Consider the following 17,774-nt stretch of genomic DNA (forward strand, 5'->3'; position numbering starts at 1 on the left):
ATTGAAAGAGGAGGGAGATCTGATGGATACAATAACACAGCCCAAAGAAGTACATGCTATGCCGTATCTCTTGTGAAAAGGCCCCTCATGGTGAATCCACTCTATAGACAAGCATTGTTCTGTGAAGGATATTAACTGGAGCAATCCTTTAGGAATGTTTAACCTGTAAGTAACTTTAAATACATTTTAGAAACTCACAGGGCTGTATGTGCATACATGAGATGATTTGGCCAAACCCACAGTCCATTGGTAAATTACCTCATTAAAGGTAATCTGTTTTCAGCACAATCCACCACTACAAATACCATCTGCTAGGCATTAAATGGGGTGTCAGGCCACCGAGGACATCTGGATTGTTAGTGTTGAGGAGTTTAGGCTAATTTAGGAAGGATTTGATCCTGGGAAGCAAACAATGCAAGATAAAAACTCAAGGTCAGACAATCTGGGCCAAATGATTTGTCGTCAGTTTGGCAATGGGGACCAGATCTACTCAGTTTGCAAGCAGAGGAAATTCTCAGGTTTAAGAGGAACTAGCTGAACTTTGTTGTTAAAGCTTAGGCAAAACAAAGCCACATGACTCCAGATATTGAATGCCATTAGCTACCCAACCCAACATGCCAAGATAATTTAATCTAAAACACATAATGACAAGATCTTTGTAAACACAATCTATTTCCTAGAGGGCCAGCCTGGCAGTTGGACCAGGTCACAGGTCAAAGGTCACCTTTCCCCACAGTTAACTATGTGTTGAGAACTCAACCAAAACATATCTTTGACCTCTGATCAAAGAGCTGCATCTGTTACGATCATTTTACACAGCTACTTTTCATAATTCCTTATTGAGGATACACGTGGATGATACAAAGGCAGTACCGATACTGAGGGAGCGGATTGTTTTGATTCTGCAGTGTTTGCAGTCAAGTCATTCAGTCATGTACCCCACTATCTTTGACCCAAGCCAAACTCGCCATTCTTTTTCAGTGTGATTTATGTCTTTCTCCTGGAAATCTAAAGGTTATATCTTGAGAAAATGTGGCATGCAAGCCTCCTTTCGAGTGGGTCGGCAAAAGTCTTCAAACTTCCTTTTATAGAAGTAACCCCCCGAACTGGATATCATGGCCATTATAAATAAGAAGCTGGAATGCAGAAGGGGAAAAAATAAACATCCAAGCTGCTCCGTTATCTACACCCAGCTGTGCAGTTTAGAGGCCAATCCTTGGAGATGATGTCACGCTGGCATTGTGTTACCGTTAAAATAGTGTTGCTATAATTTTGTGTGGCCACTAATTCGTTCAGGCAAAGGCAAGCAAACTCTACTAAATGCAGGACCTTAAACTACGGTCATATAACCTTAACCCTTACCCTATTTCATTTTATTTAATAATCATTTCCCATGGTTAAAGTATCAGCAAATTAATGGCAACCTCAACCGTCAATGGACGGTGCCTACATCATCCAAGAAACCAAATGAAATGGATCAAGGGCAGATGGAGGAACATCGCCAGGTGCAGAATGTCAAGCAAATTTCAGAGGCAAAGTGAATCTGAGATGCAGAGGTGAGGGGAAACCTGCAGCCGAGAGAATATGGGGGACTGACGCACTGGAGGTTTGATAAACGATTCCATATGTGCTCCAGATCCCAAGTGAAAGAGCTGCTTTGTGCTCAGCGAGGTAGCACGCGCACAGGTCCCGGGTGGGACCCCCCCCCTCCCTCCTTTCCCTTCCATCTACTGACAAAACCTATCTGGCCCTTTCCCGGTAGCTCAGGGTAATATTAGCCAAGCGTAGGGGGCAGGAGCAAGGGGTACGGCTGCCCGAGTCTCACCCCTTAGTCCAGCAGTGTATTTTGACGGGAGCTAATTGCCTGTGACTACATGGAGACGGGACCGAAACAACCATTGCATTGAGTCAGTTGTCTGGGGGGGTGAAGGAGGGTAGTCGGTAAAGGGGACCATGGTGGGGAACAAGAAGCGGGGCGGGGGGGAGGGAGGGGTTAGGGGGGCAGGGAGATGTCAGGAAGTTAAGACGTATTAGGATATTCTCAACCTCCATTACCCCCAGTACCAAATCATTCCCAAAGATGGGGAAATAATTCCTCAAGACATTAAAGAGGCAATCTTACATGAGCACCTGCTCCCTGTGTGTATTACCCTGACATGATTGAAGAACCAATCATCTGGCCATCATGCACACTTAATGCAAAATACCACCTTTACTGTTGCCACCAGCTCCCCTCCGTAAAATCAGAACAATGCATGGTGAGACCGAGACTTAAATTGCCTCTGAATTATACCAGTGGTGGAAACATGCAAGTCTAATCAGGTAGTCAAGGCAGCAAGCTACTGTTTCCAAAAACAGTACAGTGGTGCAAAAGCACAAAAGCCTGGCTAACAATGACACATTGTGCAGAACTGTGAGAAGAGAACGTGAGGTGTCTACCCTATGATAAAGTATCTGGAGTTTATGCGATTTTAATTAACCACATGATTGCGTAACTGTTTTTTTTACATTTGGAGCGAATGGGTGTTTGTGGTGAGACTGACAGGAAATTAGACTATAGGGACAAATTGAGGAGGAGGAAAAAGGAGAAGGAGGGGTGGCGGAAGAATGCAAAGTGTCATGCACTGTTTTGTTTAATAGATCCCGTTGGACAAGAAGTTTCCTCCTTCAACAAAGAAGTATGACACATGGCCCGTGGATGTTGGTTTTTTTCCAAGCAATTATAGGGTGAATAGATTCATAGTTGCATAACTACACATACACACCACAATAAAACTAGACAAAGATGCAAGCGTAATGCGAATAACCTAAGGAATCTTGGAGATGTACAGATTATTGAGGTGAGGTGCCAGCAAATGTACATTAAGATCATATCAGCACTGCTTCACAGTTGGATAACCTGCATGCTGATCTGATGCCAAGGTTCTTTGGCATACTGGGGCTAGTCCTGCCATGCTGCAGTTCCTTTCCAATTCAGGTTCCTCACAGCCTCACTATTGTATGGGAGAAACAGACCAGAGTCTGTTGCAACCACCCATGAGAAAGCTCTGCACACTTGGCCCCTGTGGCCACGACCTGTTCTACAAAAGATGAGATTGGGCTATTGCTTGAGGTAAAAGAAAAGTTGGATATTTCAAACTCAAAAAAACATGTCCAAATCTGTATAATCCAACATCCTCAGTGTGTATGTATGTATGTATGTATGTATATATATATATATATATATATATATATATATATATATATATATATATATATATATATATACACACACACATACACACACACCAAAGGCCTCACAATACAATATCATCACGATACTTATGTCACAATACAATATAATTGCGATTTTAAACATATTAAAATATTCTGCGATATATTGCAATTTATTACCCTTTTTCCAACTTCAAATGTTTCCCAATTTCAAATTATGTCCTCAAAAGGAAACTTTGTCAACAAACTCAACATCTGTTTTATCTAAAATGATACATTTCTCTGTTTGTTCATCTCACTGCAAAATAGGATTGTCAAGCAGACAAACTGACCAACACATGTATAATAATAGATCGATACTTGGCGTCCGTGTAGCAATACAGTATTGCCACGGAAAATATTGCGATACTATGCTGTATCGATTCCCCCCCACCACCACCACCACAGTGCGCAGGCAATAGATGTGCACTTTTCTTCAGAGATTTGGCCCTCTATGTGCCGGCTAAGTAAGTGGAATTCATGGTGTAAAATATGGTTGCCCCCCGCCCTGCTGAAAAAAAAAAATCTGTGAACCAAACCATTTTTTTTTAAAAACACGTAAACTCGTAAATGAAGATGCTTGTAAAAGTAGGAGAGGTGGGGTTTTGGCAGGTCATATCCAATTGTGACTGAGGATTGGGGAGGAGAAGAAGGGGGAGCACTGTGCCTGATATAGGATTATACCCTCACAGCTAATTACTCCCAGCCTCAGACACTCTGTGCCAGAAACTCTGCACAGATACAGTAAGCCAGCATGCTGCCTGCCTAGCCACCACACAAAGAGAAGAGTGGGCTGGAGCAGAGACTGGCATGAGTCCTTATACGTGCACTGTGGCCGCTGAGTGGGTTAGTGATGAGTTAACGGTAAAGGAAAAAGAAGGGCCAGCTGCTGGCAGGCTTGTAGGGAGCAAGTTTTATGAGGCAAGAGTGGTAACAAAGCCATTGAATTGGAATGCTTGTTGATGAACTGTAAGGGTGCAAGTGCTGTACACGGGGCGTCAGTGTTTTTTAAGATGATGTGATGAACAGTTTCTGTTGCAGACTGATTTATTAAACGTCATATTTGGACCACAAACAACGTACATCTTAAATCTGAGTGCCTCTGACAAATTATACATTGAATCAGTGAATTGGCAGCAGATGTCTGTTTGAAGGCTGCACAAAAGATGCAGAAGATTTGAGCAGCATAGCCCTCCATGCGCCAAGCACATGCCTCCGCCCTGCCTCACCTCCTGCCCCATCCTGCCTGCCACACCAAATGCTCACTCACAAGTGAGTCAACTTCTGCCTCATTGGCTGGTTGGGAACAATGGCACTGTCTTTCCTCTGCTGGCCACCCTTACCTGTGGCAGAGGGGGCTTCGACTGGGAACACACCACAGCCGTGTGTGGCCGCCCGATATGTGGTAACACACACGCAGCCACCCTGAGCTGAGCAAGGCTTCCCGTCATCCTTCCGCCACAGAAACACACGCACAACCAAAGCTTCTAACCTTCCGCTCAGTCAGCAGGGGCACAGCCAGAGGCAGAACACCTCAGCCCAGTGGCCTTGTTGCTTTTGGATGTCAGACCTATTTTTCTTTCCTCCCTCCCTTCTGAAAACACACAGGTAGCTGGACAAGGATTATGTGCTATAATCAAAACAGTGGACCTAAAAATACTCCAGCCAAATTGCTGCAACAGCTGCTCTAGGCTGACTTAAGAGTAAATAGACAAATATTCCAGTTTTACATGTATGATTTCACATGCTTGGAGCTGAACCTGTGAAAAAGCTTAAAGCGTATTAAAAGCTCAGTGGATTGTAGCTCTGCTATACAGCTGGCTATAGTGCACGAGTTTTTCACTAAATCCATCCATAGCTGATGTCCATTAACACAAGTCTGTGGGGTTCAGTGGACAGCCTATTGATGCCTGTAAAGTATGGGCATTACACATTGTTAAAAAAAAAAAAATCCTTCAGCAGCCTTACATGGACAAATCCTGTGAGCCACTTACCCCCAATGGGTTAGCATGATTAAAATGTAATTTCTATGTCATAATCCATTCCGATCCTTTCACCCATAATCATAGTTTTTATTTGTATTTTCATTTCTCTGAACTGTGGCCAGAAAACAGTTACTGATCACTGTGGCTTAGTCGTCACTCCCAAGCAGCACAATCTTGATCCAGTAGGAGGAATGTAGCAGATGCTAAGTACTCCTTAGGCAAAGCTGTGTGTGCCAGCAGGAGGGGGTGATTTTGTGCTTAGCATGGTGCAGTGTAAAGCCTCAACAACTGACCAAGAGGAGCCAACGCTGCATCACTGCCAGATGTTCAGATTAAATAGCTCTTAATGCCTTCCCATCATATAAACTGACTATTACTGTGAGCTTTAAGAGGTATGGATGCCCCCCCCCCAAGTGTGCAAGCATGTACCTTCATTTTCCTGATTACAAATGGAGAATGTTAAGAGAAAAGGAGAATATTTGGAACAATGACATATTTTGACATGCTGATGTCTGGATGGAAGGCTGAAAAGTTGCTGTAGCCACATATAGCTCAGGAGGAGGCATTGCTGCCAGAGTCATCAGATGCCATTTATTCTGATATTGAGTCTGAAAGTCATATTTTCAAAGAAGAAAATATCTCCCAAAGAGGGGATAGAATTCCCCTTATCCTGGTTTATTTTCATACATCTATTTTTTAAGATTGGCATGTTCTTTTTGAGGGGAACAAGGTAAAAACACAAAAAAAAAAAATGAAAACATAGGGAGACTCACTCAGAAACAAAAAGTTGTACTTGATTTGATCAAACATGAATGGTAAGACTCAACACTAACATCATGCCTTGTTATGAATAGACATTTTTTGCAGTAGGCTATGACTAAGGCAGGCACCGTGATGACAGAGCAGCTGAGGTGACGCAGCGCCCTCTTTGGATGCTCACAGGAATCAAATGTCCGTGTAGCCCGTGAACGCACACCCGCCTAAATATCGAGATCAATTGCATTGCGCATCATTTGAAGGCCGAATGCAGTCCATCATTAAACACGTATCGGTATTAATGACTTGAAAATGATAATGTCACCAAACATCAAAAACTACAAAAAAAAAAAGAAAAAAATCGGTGGGGGCAGATTCATGCGACTGTCATGCGCAGAACTGCTTGTAAAGTAACCAATTTGCAACTAATGGTGGCCAATAACGTGCTATACCGGTGATTTGATGGAAAGCAGGGGATAATAAGCCATTAATCATGTCCCCTATTTATATCCAGCGCACTGGCAGGCTACACATCAGGTGCTGGGTCTTAATTGGCATGATACGCAAAAAAAAAAAAAAAACTGCAGCCAAGCAAAGCAAAGCATATTTTCATCTTAAACCATAGGAGTGGTGCGTACATCTTATTTTAAAATGCTACATTACCCAACGCAGCTAACACTCCATGTATCCCATGTATCTCGACTTCACTGTGACCATTTCGCTGAAGGGAAAAGCACCATCACAAGGTACGCTAGGTAGGTACCGCTTACATTTAGATTGGTTTTCAGTGACACTGTAAACTTACCTCCCAGCTTCGTTGCGGAGAAACGATTACTGCTCGATAATAATAATCCCTTGTCGCTGTCACCACACAAACAGGACCAAATTCAGTCTCGCGGCGGGGCTGAATAAATAGAGAGCCGATGCCCTGCTCTGACTGTACGAGGCTGTTCATTCAGCTGAATGATAGTGGGGAGTGAAGGGACTGACAAGTCGGTCAAAACAGCAGCACCACGCCCCCCTCTTAAAGCTACCGCACTCTGTCTGTCTGTCTGTCTGTCTGTCTGTCTGTCAAATCCCTGTGTGTGTGTGTGTGTGTGTGTGTGTGTGTGTGTGTGTGTGTGTGTGTGTGTGTGTGTGTGTGCGTGTGTGTGTGTGTGTGTGTGTGTGTGTGTGTGTGTGTGTGTGTGTGCGTGTGTGTGTGTGTGTGTGTGCGCGCCCACTATCAAAATCTAACTGAAACATTTAAAGACAAAGTTCATTTCTTTACATTGATAATTCATTATCTTGTTGTTGCCATTGTTTTTTTAGTTTTTTTTTAGTAGGTTAGTAGTTGTCTATTCAGTCATCGTAAAACAATAAGTATATACAAATCACAGTGTAAACGAAAAAAGGAAATAGTGACTGAGAAGGATTAGGCTGAAGCAAAAGCTTATATATGCCTATCCTATGTTCTTATCGATTACATCTATTCATCTCAAAGGAAAGGGAAATACAAAAACAAGATAGAAGTAAAGAAACAAGGGAATTAATCACATTTGTAACCCTCAAAATAGCATTTCAAACCATTTTCTTAAAAAAAAGAAAAAAGAAAAGAGAGTTGCACATTTTCAAAGGTTATTATTTTTTTTGGGCAATGGGGAGAGAGAGGGGGGAATGACATGCAGCAAAGGGCCTCAGGTCAGAGTTGAAGCTGCGGCCGCTGCCACAAGGACTGAGCCTTTGTACATGGGGCGCCCACTCTGCCAGGTGAGCTATCCAGGCACCCCAGTTGCACATTTTCAAATTTATATTGCCATTGTTCCATGATTTTACCCCAACAATGGAAATACATCTCCTTTTAATCTCTTTGTTTGCTTTTTGTAAAGTAAACTTTAAAATACTTCTCAAATCATATTTACTTTCATGTATTTAAAAAAAACAAACATGTGGACACAGTATGGAAGTGATCTTAAATTAGCCCTGAACATTATCTGCATTATTTTATAATAAATAAATCCTTTCATTTCATAACTCTGGCATTATAGTGGATTTCATGTTTCCATTGCTACCAATAAATAACCAAGCAGCCAATAACATGTTACTGCAGTGCACTGAAATGCTCCCTGTAGGTAAAGTGCAATATGTGTTTGCAAAGTAATATAGAAGCTAACCATCATGTGAAACAATAAGGCTACCATAAATCCTACTACAGTCATAAAGATATGTACTGTAATACGTATGACTACAAGCAACTTGATGTAAGTTATAAACAATGAAATAAGGTGCAAAACGGTTTCCCAAACATAAAGTAAAGGTCTTGCTTCCCCAGCTGCTCAGCATTTAATCCTCTGAAATATGAAAAAACTGTGTGGCTGGCTGTGTTTTGATCTCCTCACAGCCCGTAATCCTTCATTAATTGCAAATTCTGGGCAACCACTTTGACCTGGGCTCATACATGGAAAACAATACTAATTTCATATGTTTGAGAATAAAACAAGACCCACTGTGACGTGTGTGACACAATTTCATTTACATCTTCATGGGCAGAGAGTCAATTTATGCTTTTCGTGTCATTTAAATAGCACCTGAAAGACATAAAGATTTGCCAGTAAGCGATTTAGATGTTAATATGACAGCAAAGCTGCCGTTATGTGGTGTCCTACCTGCATCGTTTGTGAATCCATAAATACCTTCATGCTATTAGTACAAAACAGTTTCCCAAGCTCTCAGCACTATCTAACACTGTCATACAAAATAGTATAGAACTGTACTGAATACAATCCTCATGTACTTGTTATGTGACTTTAAATATGTAAAGACAGCTTATGATCTTTTTTTTTGTTGTTGCATGTATCAGTGAGTTGTTTCACTATCTGGTGAGAAATAGTTGTGTCAGCTAAGTGTCAAGTTTGTCAGATAGTGAGGAGATGTGTCTACACTTTGACTAAAGTTTCAGGAGTAAAAAGAGCTGTCTAGGAGCTCGGCGGCTTGGCCTGTCAAAGCCAGGATGACATTATCCAGTAGAAGCGAGTGATTCAACCCTTGGGAGAAAACCAGGCAATAGGCCTCCATTAATCTCTTCAATTTGGCAAAACCAAGGGGAGGTCAAATCTATAATCCAGAGCGGATAGTATATCATAGGGGAGTTAGATTCATGTCAGATAATGACACTCCGTCAGTAACTTTAACCTGAACATTTTAGCCTGACCCCCAAAACTCAGTCAGTGAATTAGACTTGGCGACATGTGGACACACACAGAAACGCACCGCACATACACACATAGTGCCTGAAGTTTACTTTATATGGTGCCAGGAGTCAGTTCAGACTTATCTTAACCATTCTATAGTTTGGAAGACAAATATATGTCATATGATATTACACAATTGAACCTACCATGTCACAGAGAACAGTGTCTTTAGGGACGCCACCACAAATTAAGTATTTTTCCAGTTACAGTAACTCAGTGAGTTTGAATATCTGACCAAGGCTCAGAGTTAGTTACTCCAGGTTTTACGCTGACCTCAGAGAGACTAGTGGGAAACAGGCCGAGGCAAAGTCGCTGCTAAAGTACATTTGGAATTCTTTAAAAGTTTGGACGACATGATGCTGGGTTGGGTCAGTGGTAGAGCAGGCGCACATCTACTGAGAGGTTCATGCCTTGACGCGGAGGTCCAGGGTTTGAATCTGACCTGTGACAATTTCCTGCATGTCTTCCCCTTTCTCACCTAGCTGTCCTGTCATAATTAAAGGTGGAAAAGCCCCAAAAAATAATCTTTAAAAAAAACAAAAAGGCTGGAAGACATGAGGCTTTTGGACTTCAGGATCTAGCCAGGGAAAGCCTCAATTCTGACAACGCTGGAGTGTCAAGGCAGACAAATCAAGCCCCCTCAAACCTTTTGAATAATTTGAAAGTGTACAGCTTTTATAGCCCTGCTCAGGTCCCGATGCAGAATGCCAAGACTAACAGATGTAGTTACAGGAGGATTCTGTGAGCGTCTATCAGACAGGGGCCAGGTTGTTTGCAGACAATCTTGATTTGACAGGGCTGCAGATCCAGTCGACACCTCAGAATCTCAGGGGTGTCTGGCAGAACAGAAATGGCGCTAACTGAATTCACACATGTCCATTTAGTATGCACACATACACACAAGCGGACATGCTTTTGTGTACAGTGAAACTTGCAGACATGCACACATGCAATGCACCATCCATGCATATACATATGCATTACTGTGCTGAAACATATCTCTGTAAGAGCCTCAAACGTGGATAAAGAACAGCCAGAATAGCGGCCATTAATACATTATTTGTATCCAATATTGTATTAGAAAAACCTTAAAGAGCAACTACACCAATTTTCACGTGAAGATAAGTTTATGTCAGGACGTTGTCGCCCTTTTTTAACACCTTACTTTGAAAAGCGGACGTCGGCGTCAGGTCTGATCTCTGATAAGCATTATAAGTAATAAGAGGCAACAATATTTAGTTTTCTCAAGATAACATGCTAATTGCATCGTTATCTCAAGATGACAAAATAAGTAACTTGTGATCTTGGGATAACAGCATTTAAAAAATAATTGCAAAGACAGTACAGTGCAAAATAAATACAAATAAAATAAGAGAATGCAACAATATAAGTTCACAGAACCCGCAGCCTTAGTTTAAATGTAGGTCATTTAACCCTCACCAAGCTCTGAAGCAAAGATTGCACAGTATTCTGTGCTTAATATTTATATGGATCAAAGTAAAAAATACATGTTGTTTCCATGACACACAAGCTTCCTAACACCTTCATGGAGCAGTGCCATTCACACTGTGGGGTGCAACTGCATAATATGGTGGCTCTCAAGATACAGGATTCCTTGTCAAGTCCACCTCCTGGGATGAAATAGTCTTGCATAGCCAGACCTTCCTACACAGCGCTGCGGAGGAGGGTCTGGCTAGTCCACACAGCATTCCAGGATGGGAGAAAAACGTGCTCTGGTTTAATTGGCATTTCTTTAAACCAATCACAATTGTCTTGGGCGGCGCTAAGCACCAGACAGAGCCCTGGTGCCTCTGCAAAATAGCCTCGGGAAGGAAGTTGTTTTGGTTGAACGTGTGTACGTTCAAAGGTTGTTTTAGTCGTGCAACAGAAAACTCAGATTGGACAGATAGTCTAGCTAGCTGTCTGGATTTACCCTGCAGAGATCTGAGGAGCAGTTAATCATAGTCCTCAGAAATTCACCGGATTTTAAAACACAACACCGGATTTTCCAACACAAAGAAAGCAGAAGGTAACGGACATCTGGCCGTAAAGAGTGACAGCCGGCGGAATTTCGGGTGGCAACGGACCAATCCCGGAAGTTGAACATCATGGATATAGACTAGGGATGAAATGACTCGGCGCCCTTGACAAGGGGCACTTACCTTAAATTGCCTGAGTAACAAGCCAGCTGAATAAATGACTGAAACTTTCGATGTAAGCGGAGAAAGTGACGCGTGTCCATTTAGCTATGTGAGTTATGACGGAAAATCAAAGGGAGTCGCTATGAGGAAAAATACTAAATGCATTCCAAATGACAATTTTTTTGTCTAAATTAGAATATTCCTGGCCATATTTATTTACAATAATGTTCATGTCAGTTACCTTTAGAGGACCCAGGATTTAACTAAAAGAATACAAACATAAAGATGTACTGTACATGTGGAGTAGATAACCCTAAAATAAAAGATGAAATGTGTTACAATGCCATATGTTCTGGTACATTGGCCAACAAATAAAAAAGCTAGTCAAAACTTTATTTTAAGTATTCTGGTATGAGACCTTGCTAAATGCTTATCAGACCGTGCAACAATTAAAACCAGAGGCAGCTTGTTTTGTTTTGAAAAACAAAAGGCTGAATCCAAGTCAGTCCAGACAAAATGTTTTACGAGCCTTTATTTTACTTGGTGACATCTTGAACTATTAAAAACATCAATGTGTTTTGGCCAGGGCTGTAGACGGGATTTAAGAAATATTAAGGTTACAAGTTCCCCCAATACACTCCCAACTCTCTCTCACATTTCTAGCCTTTATGTTGTATTATTTAGTTTGACAACAGTTACAATCATTGAATCTAAAAAAGAAATACCCACCATATGCGGGATTTTTGGAGTGAGTTCTCCAACCAATGTACTAAAACCAAGTGGCAGCCGTCAGGCCTCAAAAGTCAGGTGACATCGTAAAAAGAGTGAAAAAGTGTGCGTAGGGATGGATCAAAGAAATACAGGTCTTTCACCCAGGAGACTGCTGTTCGTGTCCCGTGTGAAACCAAAAGTCAACGTTGACTTATTTTAACTTAAGAACTTAAGTTCAACGTAACGTACTTAACCCTCAGAGGATGAAAGATGCACCAGCGCGTCCAAAAGATGTTTGACAAAACTCCTACTCAAAAAGCAAAATTTGACATTTATTTACTATTTTAGTCATATATATAACCTAAGACTTTGGTTAACTCACTTCATTTACCTTATTTTTTATTTTTACAGGCAAGTCATTAAGAACAGGTTCTTATTTACAATGGCAGCCTGACAAGTGACATAGCCACTTAGGGAAAGCTAAGGAGGGCTAGATAATAAATACATTAGAAATACATACAGTTTAGAAATTACATAAAATACTTCAAGCGCCGAAACAATTCGTACAACACATCATAAGTTAAGGTTTGTTTTCAAAAGACATTTGAGGACTTTCAAAAAGCCAACATCAACGTTTCAGCTTTAGCGCCAAATTATCTCTTTACACATTGCTCTAGAAAAAATGTGGGCATCACTATGCGGACAGCTGAGTTTGTTCTGAACATTTTGATATGAAACGCATGGGGACCAGTTATATTGAAATACCTTAAAAAGACGAATTTAATAAGATATATGTTAAAATTTAGAAAATGCCCTTAGACCTCAGAGGGTCTGTCACGTACATAATGTACTTAACTTATTATGTAACTGAAGTTGTTTTGTTGCCTAAACCTAACCAAGTTGTTTTGTTGCCTAACCCTAACCAAGTTGTTTTGTTGCCTAACCCTAACCAAGTTGTTTTGTTGCCTAACACTAACCAAGTTGTTTTGTTGCCTAACCCTAACCAAGTTGTTTTGTTGCCTAACCCTAACCAAGTTGTTTTGTTGCCTAACACTAACCAAGTTGTTTTGTTGCCTAACCAAGTTATTTTGTTGCCTAACCCTAACCAAGTTGTTTTGTTGCCTAACCAAGTTATTTTGTTGCCTAACCCTAACCAAGTTGTTTTGTTGCCTAACCCTAACCAAGTTGTTTTGTTGCCTAAACCTAACCAAGTTGTTTTGTTGCTAACCCTAACCAAGTTGTTTTGTTGCCTAACCCTAACCAAGTTGTTTTGTTGCCTAACCCTAACCAAGTTGTTTTGTTGCATGAACCTAACCAAGTTGTTTTGTTGCCTAACCCTAACCAAGTTGTTTTGTTGCATGAACCTAACCAAGTTGTTTTGTTTCCTAACCCTAACCAAGTTGTTTTGTTGCCTAACCCTAACCAAGTTGTTTTGTTGCCTGAACCTAACCAAGTTGTTTTGTTGCATGAACCTAACCAAGTTGTTTTGTTGCCCTAACCCTAACCAAGTTGTTTTGTTGCATGAACCTAACCAAGTTGTTTTGTTTCCTAACCCTAACCAAGTTGTTTTGTTGCCTAACCCTAACCAAGTTGTTTTGTTGCAATTCACAAGATTAACCATGTGTTTTAAACTGCTACTGTTCACAACGTGCGCAGGTAGGTGCGATTTTCCCTGTCGTGAACTGTAAAGTTTCCATCCAATTTTAGCCCAATTTTTTAATGTGTTTATTATCGCAGCGGAAGCAAGTCACATCATCATGATTTATTTTTAAGTCTGTTTCCATTGCACCTTGCTTTTACTTTTAGGTATTAGTTTTATATAAGTGTTTAGAACAGTTGTTGACAATTATAAATGGGTAACAAGTAATGGAAACAACAAAGCACAAGACTGAATCATTGAATCATTGAATGAAATAGAAAAGAATAACACAGAAAAGAATAACACAGAGAAAAACTGTACTAAGCTGTACTTGAAACAAATAGGTTAGTAGCAATGCAGCAATCGGGCAGTGGACTACAGCAAACGAGCCAACAAAGAATTTAGTTTCTTATCGGAAGATCTAATGTTTCCTACATTTTAATAAAGACCTTTCTTTTTAGCATTAGCATTGAATGTAATCACTCACAACGGGTGTTCTCCAAAACATGATTGGCACGGTGCTGTTTGTTGCTGCTTATGGATCAATAAAGCAAAACACCATTGTGTACCATAGGCATAGCCAAACAGTAGAGAGGTAAACATAAGCAAGTAAATATAAATTTCACATGGTTTGACATGGCTGATTGACATGCATTCTATTTTCTCTGCAGATTAAATGTTGAATGTTAAATGACAAATGCATAGGTTTCATGGCAGGCAGTGGTTTCACATGTTTATATACTGTATATAGGTGGGTCAGTGCCACCCAGGAAAAAATGAATGCAATGATGTTTTGGGAAATGGGCAGCATGTAAAGTATACACCGATTGTATTTATATGGCTCGAACATTCATAACAAACAGAATGGTCCTATAATACAAATTGACGCTTGGTCAGGATACATCAAACGACAGACTAAACATACACTGACGCTGGAATATCAAAGACACAATACTGTCTTTCATTGCTATTTGGAAGGTAGTGTTTTTGTGATCCTACAGAAGAGATACATGGTTACATATTCAAACACAGAATAGCCAGTGTTGCCCTCATTTACAGCAAACATCCTGTTTCTCCTCACCTGACATGCTCTGGACAGCGCTGTCTAACATAATACAGAGGCCCTCTATTATCCATCAAACTGCATACTCTGCTGGTTTTTGTCTACTCTCATTTTACACACACACACACACACACACACACACACACAATTTTATCATCCTTTCTGTGTGTCTCCCTGTAACCTCTGTGATGGCGTTTAAAGGCAGAAGGACAAAATCACACTTTCAACAAAACTTCTGCATTAGCTTGCGAGGATGCAGAGTCATTTTTTATGTGTTCCTTCCTCTTTAAACCCCTCCATCATTCTCATTTTCCCTACATGCATTGTGGTGACTATAGTACAAAATCTGAGAATCGATAAGATTCTTCTCTGTTCTATTTCTGCCTCGTGTGATACGTTTGCTTTCATTTCCTGACTGTCAATAAAGTCTAAATATGCTTCTCCATTTGGGCTTTGGAGCAGTGGAGCTATTATCTCCTCGGTTTATGCTTAAACAGATTGTGTATGTGTGTGTGTGTGTGTGTGTGTGTGTGTGTGTGTGTGTGTGTGTGTGTGCGTGCGTGCGTGCGCGTTTAAGAGTTTAAAAGCAAAGCCATTACATGGACACTGATGTTGGCAGAAATATGGATTTCTAGCTAGAGAAGAAATGGAACTTTGCACTGCCCTCTGGGCAGTAGAAGAAAAAAAAAATGAAGCAGAATCCTCACATCCTCACTCTAATCTCTTCAGTATGGCCTAATTGAAAGTGACACATTGCTACTAATCAATACAGAAACCCACTGTTGCTATGGAAATATCCTCAATTAACTGTCCCCATTTCTATTTGTGCCACCGACACTAAATGATAATGAGACATGATGTCTGCCGGAGTCCCACTCTTTGCATTTATAGCATTATGTAACCAAGTGGTCAATAGTGCATAGCAAAAGCAAAACATATGATCTGCATGGTAAAGCATTCAAGACCACTTTGTGGTTTTTCGTCATGCATCCAGTCTGACTTACCTGCCCTTTTCAAAACTAGAACTCTTTTGGCTGAGTCGATGTGAGCATGGATTGGCCTCCTCCGGTGCGACAGACCAGCGGTAACAGTGACATAACACAGCTTATTGTGTGAGGAATGGCATGCACCAACAGTAGCCCAACACACAGTCCTGAATAGGACTTCAAAGGCAGTAGAGTTCAGCACAGCAAGGTATTTCATTGTAACTCTACCACACTGCAGAGGAGAGGAATTTAGATGCTAGAATCCTCCACGTCAGCAGGAATTCAACGGATCTACAGGAGCTCTCGTGTCAAATTCCCACTCAGCTCGTTACAGTTAGCATCCCCGCAATTCTTACACACCGCTGTATGTGTGCTGAACCATCAGCTGGACTTGGCTTGTGTTGGGATATGGATTTTGACAGAAAGTTGCTGGCTCTTGCCGGTCATCGCTCCGAAAGATGGAGAAAGTGGATTTACTGTAATTCTGCCAATTTTTCTCAATACATTACAGTTCTTTTAGCGACTACGTTTGTCATTCCAGCTGCAAATAATCCGTCTAGTGCTCTTTCAACCCTGTCTCTCAGTTCATATCCATTTATTTTCTCTCCATTCCTGTGCACCCTATCCTTCTTCCACTGCAACCTACAAGGAAATTCCACTTCTTAATAACATTACTTACTGTATGTTTTCATTATATACACATTCTCTGTGTTGCTTTGTCCTTCATGCTCCTGCCCTTTCCTATCTGCTTGACAGTTGAGAACTAAAGATGTGGGCTCTCTCAACCCCTATTTGTTCTATTTATACTGTGCAGTAAGAGTGGTTAGCTCTGCGTTCAGAGCTTCGGGCCATTTAGACCCATGGAGGGAAGGCCTAATCCACCCACTTTCCCCACAGCCAAGCATCACCGGGTCAGCAGGCCTGCCCAGCCATGTCCCTGCCCACTGTCCAAACTCCTGACCACATGCAGCTGGGATAGAGAGGTGGAGCAGATGGAAGGAATGGACAGGAGGGAGGAGTGGGGAGGGAGATTCAATTGACAAGCATGTACTGTGCACATACTGAAGGCCAGCTGACAGTCTCGCCTGGGCCCGGGACGAGATAATCTTAGATCACTCAATGTGTGTGCAGTAGCAAGTTCAGACCAAAGATTCCCGATTGTGATGAATCCTGCAGCTAGTCGCAACGCTGTTTACACCAATGAGACGAGACAAGACGGTGTATCATCTTCATATTCATCGACTCTTTGTACTTAGCTGTCTAACTTTCGACTTTTGTGTTGTTTCTAAATATGAATGTGGATAACGTGAGCGATAGTGAGATGCTTGCTAGATTTGCATTTCGAGTGAGAAATCTGCGAAAACGTTTTATTTCTCTGATTTACTGCTTTGTTTTAATGCCGCCAGGCGCTCTCTCTTTCTTCAGTCACTCTCTTCAGGTGTGCACGCGGGCGCTTGTAGAGCCTCTGTCTCTGCCTTTTCCAGCTGAGAGTTTGTGAAATATAAATAAAACATTATATTATTATTTGGGTTAGCTTAGGAACATTTTGGGGTAGCTTTGGCTTTTATACAAGCTAATGGACGTTAACATTAGAGCTGACCTGTTAGGTTACGTTACATGGCTCGTAAACGTTGGCTGCGCTGTTTCTTACCTTGCTCTACGTTGACTTTACTCGTTCCAGCTTCACCGTCACCACATTTTTTTAAATATTTGTTTAGACAATCTCTAAGGCCTCTATTTTATTCTTCTTCTCTTTTCTTTCCTTTTCTGAGCACCGGACTTGTGCTGACCGGATATTTTAAGCGTACTGAACTTCAAAACAAATGATTTTGATCAGTGGCCAAACCATTTTTGTGTTGGGGGTGGGGGGTTCTTGACCACTGTTTCAAGGACAATTAGGAAGAAAACAAATACAAGCTTTTATGTAACTCAAATATTACATATTTCTTCCACAAATAGGCCTATTTTAATTTTTTTTTTTTTTTTTTAATTATTTAAAATTATTTATTAT

The 17,774-nt window shown here is 41.1% G+C and overlaps 1 protein-coding gene across 3 annotated transcripts in view; it reads right to left on the reverse strand.

The window, feature by feature from the left end:
• daam2 (dishevelled associated activator of morphogenesis 2) overlaps positions 1 to 6,952 on the reverse strand; it is a 109,356-nt gene extending 102,404 nt beyond the window's left edge. For all 3 annotated transcript variants that reach the window (XM_078277869.1, XM_078277865.1, XM_078277870.1), the window contains exon 1: positions 6,799 to 6,952. The gene's annotated coding sequence lies outside the window, so the exon portion shown is untranslated. The remainder of the gene's footprint in view (positions 1 to 6,798) is intronic.
• Between the last annotated feature and the right edge of the window lie 10,822 nt (positions 6,953 to 17,774).

This window comes from Sander vitreus, chromosome 20, assembly GCF_031162955.1.
Source record: "Sander vitreus isolate 19-12246 chromosome 20, sanVit1, whole genome shotgun sequence".
Lineage (NCBI taxonomy): Eukaryota > Metazoa > Chordata > Actinopteri > Perciformes > Percidae > Sander > Sander vitreus.